Raw genomic sequence first — 17,166 nt, 5'->3', positions numbered from 1 at the left:
TTTTATGGTTAAAGAAACACGTTGTGAAATACTACATATTAAATATTTTAATAAGTGGTAAGTGGTGATTTATAGTTGGATAGTGAGATTTTAGACGTGAACCTAACTTATCATTATACGTAAATTTTAGGAATCATTGTGGATTACCAAAGAGGATAGCAACCCTTTCAAACTTATAATTCAATTCAAACTTATAATTCAATTCGCAAGGCTTTACTTGGTACAAGATAACGGTTGAATAAAAAAAAAAAAAGGGGGATAAGACTCTTTGATTAGGATAAGTTTCAAGGGTCAAAGTTTATGAGTCAAGGTAAAGGGAGTAAATCAGAGGAAAATTAAAAAATGTTGCCACGTATACGACTATGGCTTGGGCCTCACACATTGTTAGGCATAAACAGGGAAGTGAAGGTCATTGGTGAAGCACAGAAACAAGGTGAGTGTATGAAGCGTAACGTAGCGAGGTTCTGAAGTGCAAGGAAAATAGCGATAAATTTATACGAGAGGTGAGTTATACTATACATTGAGTTATCAAAAAGTATTTTACTTATGTTTTAACTTATCAAAATCTATATAATTTATGTTTTATTAATATATTAATAAAAGTTATGTTTTATAAAAGTTTCAGCTACGTGGTTTTATTTTTGAACCCTATTTGCTTAAAAGTGAAATCCATGGATATATTTGTTTTACTTTTAAAGAATATTTGGCTATGACCTTATATGAAAATATGTTTTTTGAGTACCACTACGGGAGTCCCACGCCTTGGGAGATTTAAAATAACCATTGGCTAGTGTTTAACCACTTTGTGGTCCAGTGTTGTCATGGATCCATTGACCAGTGTAGTGCTTGTCACTTAGTGATGTACCGTGGTTATAGTGATTATTTCAGTTTCTGACACTTAATTAATTTGTGTATTCAACTCAACTCAATTTATAATGTTTTAGCTTAAATAAATATCCATGGCCATTTTGTGCCCTCATAGTATAATATTTCTTACTCTGCTATGTGCTTATAGCTGTTACCCCTTTCAGGTGACGAGGTTTAGCGGGATCAAGATGGAAAATGAATCGCTATGTTATTTTGTTTTTTTTAAGATTTCTATCTTTATTATTAAACTCTTGTAATACAGTGAAGCCCAAATAACTATGTTTTATTTCATTTTAAATAAACAGTTGATACTCAGTTATTTATTTTAATTTATCCGCTTGCGCTGTGACTACAGAATTATCCGAATTATTTTATTTTTATCTTGTTACGATGCTGAGCCTTTGAGTACCGGGTGCGTGACAACTAATACCAAGGAACTAATAGTCCCCTCCTTATCTCTCAAAACAAATACCCCATTAATAATATTAAAAAATTAATAATTTCAATTCCCTTCCTATAACCCCAAACAAGCAGAACCTTATAGACCAAATGGTCGAGAATCAAATATTGTGTAATAATTTTATCTTTAGAGATTGTTACTCCTTTATTATTAAAAGCAACATCTTTGTCTTACATTTGGTTGGGCGCCGCTCTTTTGGTGGAGATCAACCACGTGAGCTCATTTTTTAAGTTCCCTTTCCATCTAAATTGTTGATATTTTAAGATTCGTCGAGTATGTAAAAAATTAAATCAATCATGTAATTTTTATTATCCGATCAACTTAATTTTTTACATCAATGATATAATCAATGAATTTTAAAATGTAAATTATTTAAATTATCAAAACAGAACCTAAAAGTAAGCCCACGTCACCGACTAAATAGTCTATTCTTAAACTCCAACTAGAGACAAGTTAGACCCCTAGTTAAATATAATATTTTTTTCCCCAAACTTTTTGCAAGAAAGGTATCAAATTTCCTGTGCCGTTTGGTAACACTTAACATTTTTAGTTTTTTGTTTATATTTACAAAATTTAAAAAACTTAAATAAAAATTTGTTTAATAAAATTTTTGATTTATAAATCAGTGGTCTTAATTTATAAATTTGGCAAAAAAATGAAAACACAAAAAATGTGTTTCCGTTTTAAGTTTTGAGTTTTTTTTTTTTTACCACCCAACACTAGTCACCACCCGCCACCATTTTCCACCACCGTCTTCCGCCACCACCACCCACTATCCACCCCCCACCACCACTCACCATCCACCTGCCACCACCACCCACCAACCGCCACCACCAACAACCCACCACCCACCTGCCACCTACTCACCACCACCACTCACCCCTCGCCACCACCACCACTACCCGCTACTACCATCCACCGCCTGCCACCTACTTGCCATCACCACTCACCACCCACCTGCCACCACTAGCCACCCACCACCACCACCCACCTGTCACCTACCCGCCATCACCACCCACCTACCACCACCACCCACCACCACCACCACCACCCACTCGCTACCACCTACCACCCGCCACCGTCACCCACGCACCCATCGCCGCCACCACCACCCGCCACCACCCGCCACCCGCCGCCACCACCATCACCCACTCTCTACCACCCGCCACCGTCACCCATCCACCATCACCACCCACCACCACTAGTCATCCGCCACCTACCTGCCACCACCACCACCACCACCGCCACCACCCACTCACTATCACCCACCACCAGCCATCGTCACCCACCCACACACCATCACCACCCACCACCCACCCGTCACCACCCGCCATCCGTCACCCACCTGCCACCACCACCCACCACCCGCCGCCACCACCACCACCACCCACTCGCTACCACCCACTATCTGCCACCGTCACCCACCCACCCACCACCACCACCTGCCATCCGCCACCCACCTACCACTACCACTCACTTGCTACCATCCACCACCCGCCACCTTCACCCACCCACCCACCTACTACCACCACCACCCACTCACTACCACTCACTACCTGCCACCGTCACCCACCCACTCACCCACTACCACCACCACCACCCACCACCTACCCGCCACCACCACCCGCTATCCGCCACCCACCTGCCACCACCACCCATATGCCACCACCACCCACTCGCTACCACCCACCACCCGCCACAGTCACCCATCCGCCACCACCTACCACCACTAGCTACCCACCACCCACCGTCACCACTTTCCACTACCGTCTTCCGCCGCCACTTGTCATTTCTCACTCTTTTTTATATTTTAAAATTTTTTTAAACATTTTGTCAATTACCAAGCGCGTTTGTAGTTTATGTTTTTCTAAAAATAAACAAAAAATAAACAAAAATCAATTTATAAAATTTTTGTAAATATAAATTGAAAACGTAAACGTTACTAAACACATCCTTAGCTTTCTTTTCTTTCCTTGTCTTTTTCCTTCTTTATTTTTATTTTTATTTTTATCCTCCTATTCCATTTCATTTCGTTTCTTTATGTGATAAGTGAAAGTACACGATAAAAAATAAAAAATAAAAAATAAAAAGTAAATTACAATCACCTTTTTTAAATTTGAAGAAAATATTATCAGTCTACATTTTTTACATAATTATATTAACTTCTTTTAAAATTTTAATTCATATAATACTTAATTATTTTTAATTAGTAATTTATTAGTCATATGAAAAAAAATGATATTATCATCTCTTTCTTATTAAAATATACATTTATCTTTATTTATTTTAGAGAAACTCCAATCATACTCTTCATTTTTCATTAATTAAATTATAAAAATAATATATTTTTTATTTTGCCTAATTCTTTTTTTTTTTTTTATCTATATACTCTAATACTATTTTTTATTTTATTTATTTATACATACAAACTATTTAAAGATTCCCCAAGACTCTTCAAATGTGTACTTGAAGAATTTTGTTAAAATAACAATTATAATAGCTAGTCCGTTAGAATAACTAAAATATGGTGATACTAGCTATAATAGTTAATAAACCTAATTTAAAGAGTTTCTTGGATATGCTCTTAGAGCATCCACACCAGCATCTTCAAATTTTTAGTCAAATTATAACTAAAAAAGCTATTTTACTATTTCAGCTAGTCACATCTTTAGTACCTACTGTATCAAACTATCTATTCTAACTTAATTTTATTAAAATATTATTTTCTTATTGTGTTTGTTATTCTTTTTTTTTTTTTTAAATTGATGAGTTACCAACCAAACAATTCTTTAAAAAAAGAAAAAAAAATTGGTCGTTGACCGGTTGACTGGCCGGACTTCTGGATGGACATCCGGTAACACTAATCTTCATATTGTAGCGATGAACAGTACCTCGCTTGTTGTAGCGAGATACTGTAGCAATCATAAATTAGCGAGATACTGTAGCGAGATTGATGGACGTCCATTTTTTTATGAACAGTATCACTAATTTAGCCAAAAAAAGATTTTAGCTAGTTTAATGCGAATGCTCTTAGTGTCTTTCTACCGTTGACATTACTTTAGATCATTTTAATCATGCTAAAAGGGAGATTAATATAATTATATTAAAAATATAAGACTTATTGGATTTTTTTAAACCTCAAGAGAAGTTGGTGTAATTTACCCAAAGAAAAAACAAAAAATTATCCATGTGTCCTATTTTATTAAAAAAATTATTATTTGTTAGGTCCCTTTGTTGCCAAATCCGCGAACAAACTCTGTTTTATAGAGTTGTAATTTTTCCTTGTTTTTTGGTATTCCTGCTCGAACGAGACCATTTGCGCTCGAGCATAATGTGTACTATCTCAGTAGTTGGGCGTGTCTGCAAAAATACTGGGAAGTGTGATTTCACGCTCGAGCGTGGGTTCCAACGCTCGAGCGGAAACCTGTTTATTTGTACGCGTGTTTTAGTGACTCCGCTCGAGGGAAATGTTATGCACTCGAGCAGAGTACGTGGGCCCCTATTTTCTATATATATGTGTGTTTAAGTCTTCTTTTAGGATTAAGTCTCCTTGATCTGTTTTGGGAGCTCAAGGGTTTTGTTTTGGGGTTTGTTTTGCTAGTTTTCCTTGATGTTTTGATTGAGTATTAAATCATGTTTTGACAATCAAGGAGGTTGATTGCTCATATTCAAGAGTGTTCTTCTTCGGTGGAATCCGGAGATTCAAGCGTGGAGTATCAAAGGAGTTTGATACTGTGCATGGTCGTTGATTTGACAATAGAAGTTGTGGATTCAACTTCAATCTAATCAATTCCGAGACGAAGGTTGCGGTGAAAGATATATGCAGAAGATTTGAAGACAAATTGGAAGCGTTTGGGTAATTTGTTTATTGTCTTTGTAATCTTTCTTTCTTCAGTAGCGGATTGATTAGTGGCGTTTCGCCCGTGGTTTTTTATCACAATTGAAGGTGCTTCAATTGTGATTTTTTCACGTAAAAATCGTTTGTGTATATTTTTTTTTTCGAAAACAACAATCTAAATCACTTTTGTAAGTGCTTGACGATTTAGATTGTGAGTTTTAATTGATTAGGAATTGAAATAATTAAATCTTGATCAAATCATGAATCACTTAGGTTTTACAATTGGTATTCTCTTTGTTTTTATCAAAACTATAGGAGTGTGATTGGTGATATGGATTCAATTTGTGAAGGTAACTCGACCCATAGACCTCCGTTACTTGATGGTACAAACTATTCTTATTGGAAAGCTCATATGAAAGCGTTTTTAAAATCTATCGATGAGCAAGTTTGGCACTGTGTGATCTATGGGTGGAGTGAACCTATTATCACCATTGATGGTGTTGATATTCTCAAACCCCTTGATAAATGGGACGCATTCGATTACCAAAACTCGAGTTGGAATAGTAAGGCTCTCAATTCCTTTTTTTGCTCCGTCACACCTGAAGAGTTTCGTCGTATTTGCACATGTGAGGTAGTAAAAGACGCTTGAGACATTCTTGAAATGATTCACGAGGGTACTATTTTTGTTAAAAGGTCAAAACTTCAACGTCTCACCTCTGCCTTTGAAACCCTTTTTATGCGTGATGATGAGACGTTTGATGATTTCTATGCTAAACTTAGTGACATCGTGAATTCCTGTTTCACACTTGGTGAAAAAATCCCTGAAGCTAAGGTTATTGAAAAAATTTTGAGGTCTTGAGCCAAGAGGTTCCAATCAAAAGTGACAGCTATTAAACAGGCTCAGAATGTTGATACTCTCAAGTTTGATCAGTTGGTTATGAAGCCCACCAGATTTCTAAGAAAAAACAAAAAAGATAGTGTGGCTTTCACTAGTGCTCATGAGACTGCAAAAACTCCTGAGACTGAGTTTGATCTAGAGTTCGAGATGACGGTTATGTTTACTAAACAGTTCAAAAAAAATTTAAAGAAAAAGAAGCCTAATTTCAGAGACCCTATTTCAAAAGACAAAAGTAATGATAAACCCAAAACTTTTCCACCAAAACTTGTTCCAAAAACTGAAAAGAATATGGTAAAAGGGCAAGGGGTCAAGTGTTATGAATGTCAAGGGTTTGGACATATTGCTCTTGAATGCCCATTGAAAAAGAATCAAAAGAAAGTCTATACAATGACTAGGGATGATGAAAGCGAGTCGGAGCAAGAACCCGAAGAACTGAATCTGGTGAAGACGGGGATAGTGCTTTCATGGCATTCTAGTCCACTTTCACTCAACCTCCTTCGAAGCCAGTGGAATTTGCTCATGGTCAAAATTTGCATCGTGTTCCCACCTTTGATGAAAGTAATTACTTGTATTGGAAGATCAAAATGAGGGCATTTCTGAGAGCTTTCGACCCTAAAGGCTGGCAAGCTATTGAAGAGGATGTTAAAAGAATTGACAATCCGAGCAATCAGAGAGTTCTGATTACTATTGTGAAGCAATTTCTGTTAAAGAACAGCAATGGGTTGCTCACTGCACAAAGGCCAAAGATGCATGGGACATTCTGAGCCAATTTCATAAAAGATGAGAGTCATCTTCACCACCATCTATCACCTTTCCTGCCTTAGTTGCTCGACTGGATAAGGTCTAGGAGAAAGAGGAGCAAAAAGAAGATGATGAAACATCAGAAGACAACGATGAGATTGATAGTGATGATCTACAACAAGCTTACGAAAAGCTTTACGATGAATCTCTGAATTTGTCCAAGATCAATGACAAACTCACTCTCAAGCTCAAAGCATGTGAAAGCGAGAATGTCAAGCTAAAATGAGAACTTGTAACAGCAAAGCAAAATGTCATCAACATCTCTAGCGACAGGCAAGACCTATGTGGGAAACTTCTATCTTGTAAGATTGAAAAGAATGAACTCCTGAAAATATATTCCACATATGAAGAGAAGATTGAAAGCCTTGAGATGTCACAAGCTACATTGGAAGAGATGGTTTATCATAAAGATGAAGAACTCAGAATTGTTAGAGCCACAATTGCCATATGGAACAAAGGTTCCAAGTCATTAGAAACATCCTCAGGTCTCAACAAATGGGTTGTGACAAAAGTAGGCTAGGCTATAGTAATACGACAGCTCACAAGGGACATGCCTTTACATCTCATGATCTGAAGACTCAAGCAAAGGGAAAGCTGAAGGTGCACCAGGGTGATCCCTCTCTTCATCTACCTAACGGGGGTAAGATCAACAAAAGGGAGGTAAAACCTATTTTTGTTTGCCATCATTGTGGTAGGTATGGCCACATTTGTCCTTATTGCTTTGAATTGTTTGGTAAGGTGTCTCAAAAGGGTAGAAATTCTAATACTTTTTGGGTTAGAAGACAACCTTACATGTTTAGGCGGAACACCAAGATACATGAGGGTGTTCACAACGCTAAGACATTTACCAAGACTGCCAGTCCTAATTTTGTTAAGACCAAAAAGATATGGGTGAGAAAAGATGACTTGACTTATTTAGTTGTTCACACTTCTCTAAAAGCCCGTGACTCACACATGTGGTACCTTGATAGTGGGTGCTCTCGTCATATGTCAGCTGACAAATCCTACTTCACCTCCCTTGAAAAATATGAAGGTGAAATTGTTACCTTTGGAGATGGTGGCACTTCTAGAGTCATTAGTAAGGGCTCTATAAGTGTGGCTGGTCTTCCCAAGCTTGAAAATGCATTACTTGTTGATGGCCTTAAAGCAAATCTTTTAAGCATCAATCAAATGTGTGATTCCCACCATGAAGTATTGATTTCAAAAAATAAATGTGAAATTTTGGATGAAAAGGGAAATACTGTCATGCATGGGGTTCGCATATCTGATAACTTTTACGAGATTGTTACTACTAATGATCTTACTTTTCACTCAGCCATCGTAAGTAACATTGATCTATGGTATCAAAGATTAGGTCACATGAATTTCAAAGACCTAACTAAGATAGTCAACAAAGAGGTTGTGAGATGCATATCTAAACTGGGTAAGAATCTGAACCATATGTGTAGACCATGTTAACTTGGAAAGCAAACCCGTATCCCTCATAAAAAGGTGAACAACTTTACAACCAAACGTCCTCTTGAATTGGTTCATATGGATCTAATAGGACCTACGCGTTCTGAAAGCATTGGAGGCAAAAGATACATTTTTTTAACTGTTGATGATTTTACTCATTTTTCATTTGTAAATTTTTTAAGAGAAATCTGATGCATTTGATGCTTTCCAGGCCTTAGTCCTTAAAATCCAAAATGAACAGGGGTGTTTCCATTGGGCGTGTCATAAGAATCCGAACTGATCATGGTCGTGAGTTTGAAAACAGTTCGTTTTTGGATTTTTGTGATATGCATGGAATTAAGCATGAATTTTTTGCACCTATTACTCCATAACAAAATGGAGTTGTTGAGAGGAAGAACAGGGTTGTTCAAGAGATGGCTAGGGTCATGCTCCTTAGTAAGAAAGTTCCTTCAAAGTTTTGGGCTGAAGCCCTAAATACTGCTGTTTATGTCATAAATCGTGTGTATTTAAGGCCCGGCACTTTACAAACTCTATATGAATTGTGGAAAGGATTGAAATCTAATCTAAAATACTTTAAAACTTTTGGGAGTAAGTTTCAAAGATAGAGAGCCTTTGGGCAAATTTGACTACCGAAATGATGAAGGTATTTTTCTAGGGCATTCAACCATTAGTAGGGCTTTTCGAGTCTATAACCTACGAACTTCATCTTTAATGGAATTGATCAATGTGGTCAAAGATGACACAGGTTCTCCTACTTCAGCGACAAATAAGGAAGAAAATGATGAGTCTCCAATCCTGGATATTGAACCACAAAGTCAAAGAGAAGCTGAGGTCCAAGCACAAGAAATTGAAACATCACCAACTTCTCAAGTAAGTCAGAGTCCAAAAAGTGCATAGAGAGACACCACTTCTGATGCTTCTGTCACCACTAGTCCTGAGTTTAAACTATCAGCAAGGGTGAAACTGAATCATCCAGCTCAACAGGTGATTGGAAGTGTCTCAGATCGAATGAAAACCTGAAGACAAATTCGGGATAAGGTATCTCATATGTGTTATGTTTCATTAATTGAACCTAAGAATATAAAAGAGACCTTACTATATGATAGTTGGGTCAATGCTATGCATGAAGAATTAGGTCAATTTGAACGTAACAATGTTTGGACTCTAGTTCCCAGACCTAGAGACATGAATGTGATAGGTACCAAGTGGATTTTTAAGAATAAATCTGATGAGAATGGTATTGTGGTTAGAAATAAAGTTAGGTTGGTTGCTCAAGGCTACACACATGTAGAGGGTGTTGACTATGATAAGACGTTTGCCCTAGTTGCACATCTCAAATCTATTCGTATTTTACTTGGTGTTGCATGCTTTCTTGGTTTCAAATTGTTGCAAATGGATGTGAAAAGTGCCTTTCTGAATGGGTACTTGAAAGAGAAGGCTTATGTTGAGCAACCAAAAGGGTTTGACGATCCTAAATGTCTAAACCATGTCTACAAGTTAGATAAAGCTTCGTATAGGTTGAAACAAGCCCCTTGGGCTTGGTATGATAGACTTGTTACCTTTTTTCTTGATAATGACTTTCAAAAGGGTAGTGTGGATAAGACTTTATTTGTGAAACATAGTAAGTCTCATATTCTTGTTGCTCATATTTATGTTGATGATATTGTGTTTGGATCCACTACTAATCATGTTGTGAAATATTTTTCGGATTGCATGACATATGAGGTGGAGATGAGCATAATGTCTTATTTCTTAGGTCTTCAAATTAAACAGTCTCCTTTGGGTATGTTTGTTTCTCAAACTAAGTATGCCAAAAATCTTGTGTCAAAGTTTGGACCCGAATCAGCCAAACATGCACATACTCCCATGAGCACCAATCTTCACCATTCCAAAGATTCATCTGGTACTGATGTTGATCCTACCCTTTATAAGAGTATGATAGGGAGTCTTCTTTACCTCACAGCCAGTCATCCTAACATTGAATTTAGTGTAGGTGTCTGTGCCAGTTACCAAGCCAGTCCTAAAGAGTCTCATCTTCTTGTGGTCAAACACATCATTAAATATGTTAATGGGACACTGGGGTATGGGGTTTGGTTTTCTACCAATACTACAGCTGAAATTACTGGTTTTTCTGATGTCGACTGGGTAGGGTGTGCTGATGATAGGAAGAGTACATCCGGGGGGTGTTTTTACCTTGGGAATAATTTGGTTGCCTGGCATAGCAAAAAGTAAAATGCCATCTCTCTTTCGACTGCTGAGGCTGAGTACGTTGCTGCAGGGAGTTATTGTGCACAAATGTTGTAGATGAAACAAATGTTTCATGATTATGGAATAGACCAGAACACTCTCACTCTTTTCTGTGATAACACAAGTGCCATTAATATTTCAAAAAATCCTGTCTAACACTCTCGCACCAAACACATTGACATTCGTCATTATTTTATTCGAGAGTTAGTGGAAGAAGGCCTTGTTGTTCTTGAACATGTTCCCACTGAGCATCAAAAAGCTGATATTTTTATAAAACCCCTTGATTTTCTTAGGTTTGAGTTCCTTAGAAAGACCTTGGGTGTAGTGCTCTGTTACTAGGGATGGCAATTTGAACCTGGCCCGACGGGGACTCGATCCCCCGACCTCGATTAGAATGGTTTTTTTCCTGAAAAATACCCCTATGGGGACGGAGATGGTATTCAAAATTAAATCTTTAATCAATTTCGGGCTGGGGACGGTGATCAGTGTTCAAGCCCCGGCCCGTCCCCGTTCCCGTCCCCATCCCCGAATTTCCCGAAGTAAAATTATTATTTTACCCCTCTTTATATATATATATATATATAAACCTACCCTTTCACTCACACAGTACTGTGCACCTCACACACACACTCATCACTGCCTCTCATCTCTCTCTCTCTCTCAAACCCTCCGCCAATCTCCATCCTACCATCACCGCCGATCTCCTTCCTCCCATTATCGCCGAGATCTGACTTCACTTTCCCCGACCTCCGTCACTATCTCCGACCGCCGATTGAGCCACCACAAGTTCACCGTCTCTTTTTCTTCTCCAATGGCAGTGAGGCCAAGCTTGCCAAATCACCGCCACCATCACCACTGTTTGCGGCAGTTAGAGTGACACCATCCGACCAAGCTTCGCTGATCCAACAATGACACCATCCAGCGGTGTGTGTATATATATATATATATATATATATATTAGATTTGAGCACTTTCCCTCTCTCTCTCTCTCTCTCTCTCTCTCTCTTTCTCTCTCTATTTGTATTATATATATATATATATATATTAGATTTGAGCATCACATCTCTCTCTCTCTCTCTCTCTCTATGTTTTTGTTGATGATGATGAACAGATCTGTTAGATCTGAATTTTTTTATTTTTTTTACATTTGAGCTCATCAGATCTGTTAATGGTGATGAACAGATCTGTTAGATCTGATTTTTTTTTTTGAGCTCATCAAATCTGTTAATGGTGAACAAATCTGTTGTATCTAATTTTTTTTGGCCGGGGAATTATCGGGGTTGGGAAAACCTGATCCTCATTAGGGGGCAGGGGTGGATATAGGTTCCCCGTCGGGGATCGGGGCCGGGGACGAGAGAATTTCCACCATCGGGGATCAGGGATGGGGAGTGTGATCCCCGGCCTCACCCCGCCCCGTTGTCATTCCTATTAGTTACTAGGGTGTTACCTGTTCTTGAGGGGGTGTGAGCGATTGATTTTATGTGTACTTGGATGCTTTAATCTCATTTTCATTGATTCCTGTCATCTCTGTATTTAGACTTATATGAACACCTCTCATGTTGCTTGTAAGATTTCATTTTTCTTTGTTCATAGCTCATGTTGAATGCCCATGCTCATTGACTTCATGAACTCATTTTGTACACGTTCTTGAGATAAATTGTTGCAGGGGTTTCCGCACAAGTGATCAAAGTTCTCTATAGACCACTAACTCTGTAACTTTTACATTATTAAAGGAATTGACCTATACTGGCATATCATGGGTGATGTTGAGTCTCTTAACCATCTACCATTGTTTTTCACTTCCACGGTTCCTCCCTCAGTTCATTGCAGTCTAGGCATTAGGAAAAGGCTGCCTCAGAGGCACCAACCAGGCCATCCTTTCTGATTTCATGCTTCTCTGGTTTGGTCTCCATACTCTTAAGCGTGCAAGCCACCGGTGAGTGCCCATAGAAAAGAAAAGTCACATAATAAAATAAAAAAATGGGACTCATTGATTGAAGGGGAGCCTCCATATTTACTCAACAAATACCCTTGGATTCCTAGTGGTTTGACTTTTCTCTAAGATGGTTAGTTACTCTTGCCGGAGGTCCAGCCATTCGATCACTATGAGGATTAACTCTAACTGCGTGGCCTCTCAAGGACGGCACACACACATTTTCAGTATGTGAGCTCACGTGTTTGTTTTTGAGTTGTGCATTTTCTTGTTGTTTGTGCTCATTGATCAATTTTTATCGGATTTGCTTATGATTTTGTATTCGTTAATGTCAAAATTTTGCGAGTTTGCAGGTGTCATGGTTTGTGGATTACCTCATTTTAGTGTCACATACTTGCAATTGTGCTCATCTCTTTTTGTTTCAGGTCTCTCTTAGTCGTATGAGATGTTTTTAAACTGCTCAGAAAGGTGTTTTTGGTCTTTGTTGTTTTTTCTAATCCGCTCAAGTGGATCTCTTTACGCTCAAGCGCGGTTTTACCTCATCTAGCACTTTTGCAGCAAGCGCGAGATTCTGAGAGCAGCTATTTAACGTTCGAGCGTTCTTTTCTTCGCTCGAGTGGTCGGACACGCATAAGTGAACCCGCTCGAGCGTTGTGTATCCCGCTCGAGTGGACTGCCCTAAGTATAAAATCCTTCATCGCCGTTTGATTCGCACTTTTTTTTTCATATCTTGCGAAGTGTTTCTCTCTCTCACCTAGGGTTTTTGGTTACAACTCTCTTGGGCTTTGCTTCGGACCTCCTCCTTTAATTTCGTTCACTATTTCAACCCTGGTAAGTCTTTCCTTTCCTTTCTCTTTATTTTGTCTTTCGTTCGGCGCTTATGGAGGTTGTTTTTGGGTGTTTGATTTTTGGCTTTGTTTCTGCTTAGGTCTTTCTTCTTACACTTGATTCACACACTGTCACAGAGTATTATTAGTCTTAATGGTGAGTTTGGTCATATTTTATCTGTGATACACTTGTTTTCTTCTCTATCTCTTTGCACAGTTTGTTTGTTGTCATGTGTGCCTCTTTGATTCTCTGAGTTATTGTGTTAATTTTGTTTTTTTATGGATCATGATCTGTAGACTTATGCTCTGTAGAGTTATACATATTACAATTTGGTTTACATCTTTGTTATTACTCTTATTTCAGTGCATTATTGTCTACTGGATCTATTGGGTTACTAATGGTTTTTGTGGTTGTCTAACTGTTTTGTTTTTGTTTTTTTTTTTTTTGGCTTTGGTTGTGGGGTTGTCCTGTTTGGGCATTAGTTGTTTTGACTTTGGAATCACTATATCTGCTCCCAAACGTCGAAAGTCCACTGTGTCATGTCCTTCGTATAACCCTAATAGATTTCTTTCTGCCCAAAAAGCCAAGACATTTAGAGAGTCCTTCGCGTCTAGGACAGTTCATCTCGAACGTCATGTCCATCCAGATACGTTCGAGTCCATTCCCATTGTCCTTTGTTCGATCCATTAGAAGGTGACTTAGTTTTGTCCTTCTTTGGCCGCCAAAACCTAGACTGGGTCTGTGAGTTTTACTGTAATATTGAGGGTATAGACGATATTGATCCTTCTTTCCGGGCGTGGGTCTATTCTAAGTCCATCTCTGTTTCACCTGATCTTATTAGAGAGCTCATTAGCATTCACCGTGTTTTTCCAAAGCTTTATCCTTTTCCTGCTCGCCCTACTTGTGATTTTGATAAGGTGGCTGGTGTCTTATGTGGTGCTCCTCTTAACTGGATCAAGGGAGCTTTGATTAAATAGTTTGAACTCCTTCCCGAGTTTCGACTATTTAATCTTATTGTTTGTGCTAATATCATTGTCACCACTCACTCTTCTGAAATCAATCAAGAACAAGGGTTTGTTCTTTTATGTATTGCTCATCATCTCTCCATCAATCTAACCACCTTCATTCTTCGTAAGATGATTGCAGTTTTTGGCAACAAGCGATTAGGTCTACCTTATGGTTGTTTAATCAACCGTCTCTTGTCCCGGCTTGAAGTTCCAGTCTTGGAGGACAACGAGTATACCTCCTCTATTAAACCCTTCACTAAGAAGACTATTTCTTAGAGTCATGCACATGTCAAGGGGGAGTCTTCTAGGATTGGTCCTTCTACAGGTACAACGGATGTTCTAGCCAAGGAGGCGGAGATTGATCCAGCGACAGCCTGTGCAGAGGAGGCTGATGTTCTCCCTCGGACTTTTCGTGGCCAGCTTCACCATTTTGAGGAGGCTGTGACTTAGTGGTTAGATCTCCTAGGTGCTCGTCTTAATGCCTTTGATGGCTGTCTTGGACATTTAGAGCAGTTCGCCGCCCAGACTACTACTCAGCTTGCTCACATTATATCCTTACTTCAGCTACAGTGGCCTCATCCTCCTCCAACGGATTCTTGATTAAGATCTTTGTTTCTTGGACTGTTTTTTTACTGGTCTCCCGGCCAAAAAGGGGAAGGATTTTTTGTGGTGGTATATTGTGGTACAGTTTGGTATTTTTGTTTTTTTTGGATATAACTGCTACATTTTGGGTATAACTTGCTAGAGTTGTTGGTTTTGTGGGCTTAATTTATCTCATATACATTGGTTGTCTTCTTATGGAGTTGCACAGTTTTGTTTTTGTTTTTTTTTTTTTGGTGTGTTGCTCGCTGTTTCACAGGTGGATGATTGATGGATTGTCCTATTGGTGGATTGTTCTAAATTATTGTTAACTCAACCGTTTGTATGGTTACAGCTTTGTTTTGTTTTTTCATGTCCGATAGGTTGTGTTCGTGAGGTTGTCTAGTGCGTGTGTTTTTAGGAAAATTGTTAAAAGAGTTTTGTCCGGGAATTGAAAAAGAGGGAGTGTAGACACCCCATTTTTGTCCGACCTTAAGACTCAGATGTCATCGATTGAGCGCTCGGTGATAGTGTATGTTTGTGCTTGTTTCGAGTTTTCAGAGTTTTCGACTGAGTGCCTTGCCTTCGGGCCTCTAAACTCTTTGTATTTTGGCTCAATTTGTGGACCAAGCTTTGTTTTCCTTGCCTGGAGGGAGGGAGAGGTCTTTTAGACCACCTTTTTGTGGTTGTAGACCACTTTTCCCCTTTGAAGACTAGTTTTTGATTTTCGGAGCCTTCGGCCGCACGCTTTGTCTCGGGATCGCTCAACGTTATCCGTTTGGCTTGGTTTTCGGACCACGCCTTGTTGTCTCTGCCTAGAGGGACACTGTGGTCCTGGAGACCACTTTTGGTGCCCGTAGACTAGTTTTCGAGGATCCTGACTGTGCGTCTTGCTTCTTGGACTCTCGTCTTACATCCTTTTTGGTTTGTTTTTGGTACAAACCTTGTTTTCCTTGTTTGGAAGGTGGTACAAGGGTGGGAGACCAGTTCTTCCCCTTGGAGACCACTTTCCTTTCTGCCAGCCAGTTTTCTAGTCGGGCAACTAGTTTTTTTGGTCTTTGGGCCACATTTTTTGGTCTGCCACCACACCACTGTCTTGCTTTCATGATGCAGACCACCTCTCCCCTGTGGCCGACCACTTTTTACCCTGGCCGACCACTTCCACTGGTCGGCCGACCAATGTAAGTAGCTGGCAACTTTCCAGCTCATTCCTGGAGATATTTTCTTTCTAGCTATAACAGCTGGAGTATGGAGGGATGGCTTTAGACCTTAAGCTTGTTCAACAAGCTTACACTTTGGTTCTCTATATAAGAGAACCTCCCCCCTCCTTCTCCAAGTTCAGAATTTTGTGCTTGAGAGATATAGATACACATTTGTCTCTATCTTGCTCTTTGCTTCACATTTGTGTTTCAAAAGTGCTTTTTTATCACACTTTAACACACAAACACATAGTGAAACACCATACTCTTGGAGCTGAGGTCCCTTGAAGTTGTTTTTGAAGTTTTTGGATTGGTTTTGGTCAGAAAAAGCTGCTAGAGCTGTTGCTCTAGAGTTGTTCTACAAGAGTGAGAAACTAACCTCTTAAACCCTTATTTTTGCTTAAGCGTTTGGCCCTACTTGCATGTTGTCTTAGACCTAACTTTAAACTACAAAAAGTTCTGTTTTTCAGTCCTTAACATGTTTGTTTGAGGCCTTGTTGGTGTTGGGGGTAGTCTACCCCCTCTTGTGCCTTGTTAGGCCTTGTTTTGAACCTTCCTTTTAAGCTATTGGGACCACTTCTTTTTGGCCTTCTTAACATTGAAATCCAAAGGATTTTTAGTGGCGGAAAGGTGGTTTTGAGGTCCCAAATAGGAGAGGGTCATCCCCTTTCCTTGTGTCTTGAATGCTTGCCTTATTAGCCTCATGTTTGAGCATGTTTGTTAAGCTTGTGTTGGCTTGTTCTTAGCATGTATTTGGGGTTATTCTGACATGGCATACCACTGTTTTGACTTGGTTTTGTCATCCCTTGCATGCCTTATACACTTGTAGTGTAAATTTGGCGGACTAGTCTTGTATGCCTCATGAAGTAGCATGTCTTTCTAGCTTATTTTGGGGCCATCTCAGTAGGTTTTTGGTGTTTTTTTAACATGCCTTAGATCTGTTTTGGGTTGGTTTAATAGCCTCTTGCATAGTGCAATTCCATTCGATAGCCTAATGTGTATCATGCTTTTAGACCATCATTATAACATGATTTTGGCTTAACTTTAAGAAGCT

General features: G+C 39.1%; 1 long non-coding RNA gene across 1 annotated transcript; it reads left to right on the top strand.

Annotated features, from left to right (window-relative positions):
* The first annotated feature begins 422 nt into the window (after positions 1-422).
* LOC145821057 (uncharacterized) lies at positions 423-1,198 on the top strand. Its single transcript, XR_014363097.1, has 2 exons — positions 423-503; positions 1,032-1,198. It is a non-coding gene; the product is annotated as an uncharacterized LOC145821057 (long non-coding RNA).
* Positions 1,199-17,166: the final 15,968 nt, after the last annotated feature.

This window comes from Camellia sinensis, chromosome 3 (assembly GCF_055761805.1).
Source record: "Camellia sinensis isolate YWXY chromosome 3, ASM5576180v1, whole genome shotgun sequence".
Classification (NCBI taxonomy): domain Eukaryota; kingdom Viridiplantae; phylum Streptophyta; class Magnoliopsida; order Ericales; family Theaceae; genus Camellia; species Camellia sinensis.
This window is presented reverse-complemented; position numbering and strand designations above follow the sequence as displayed.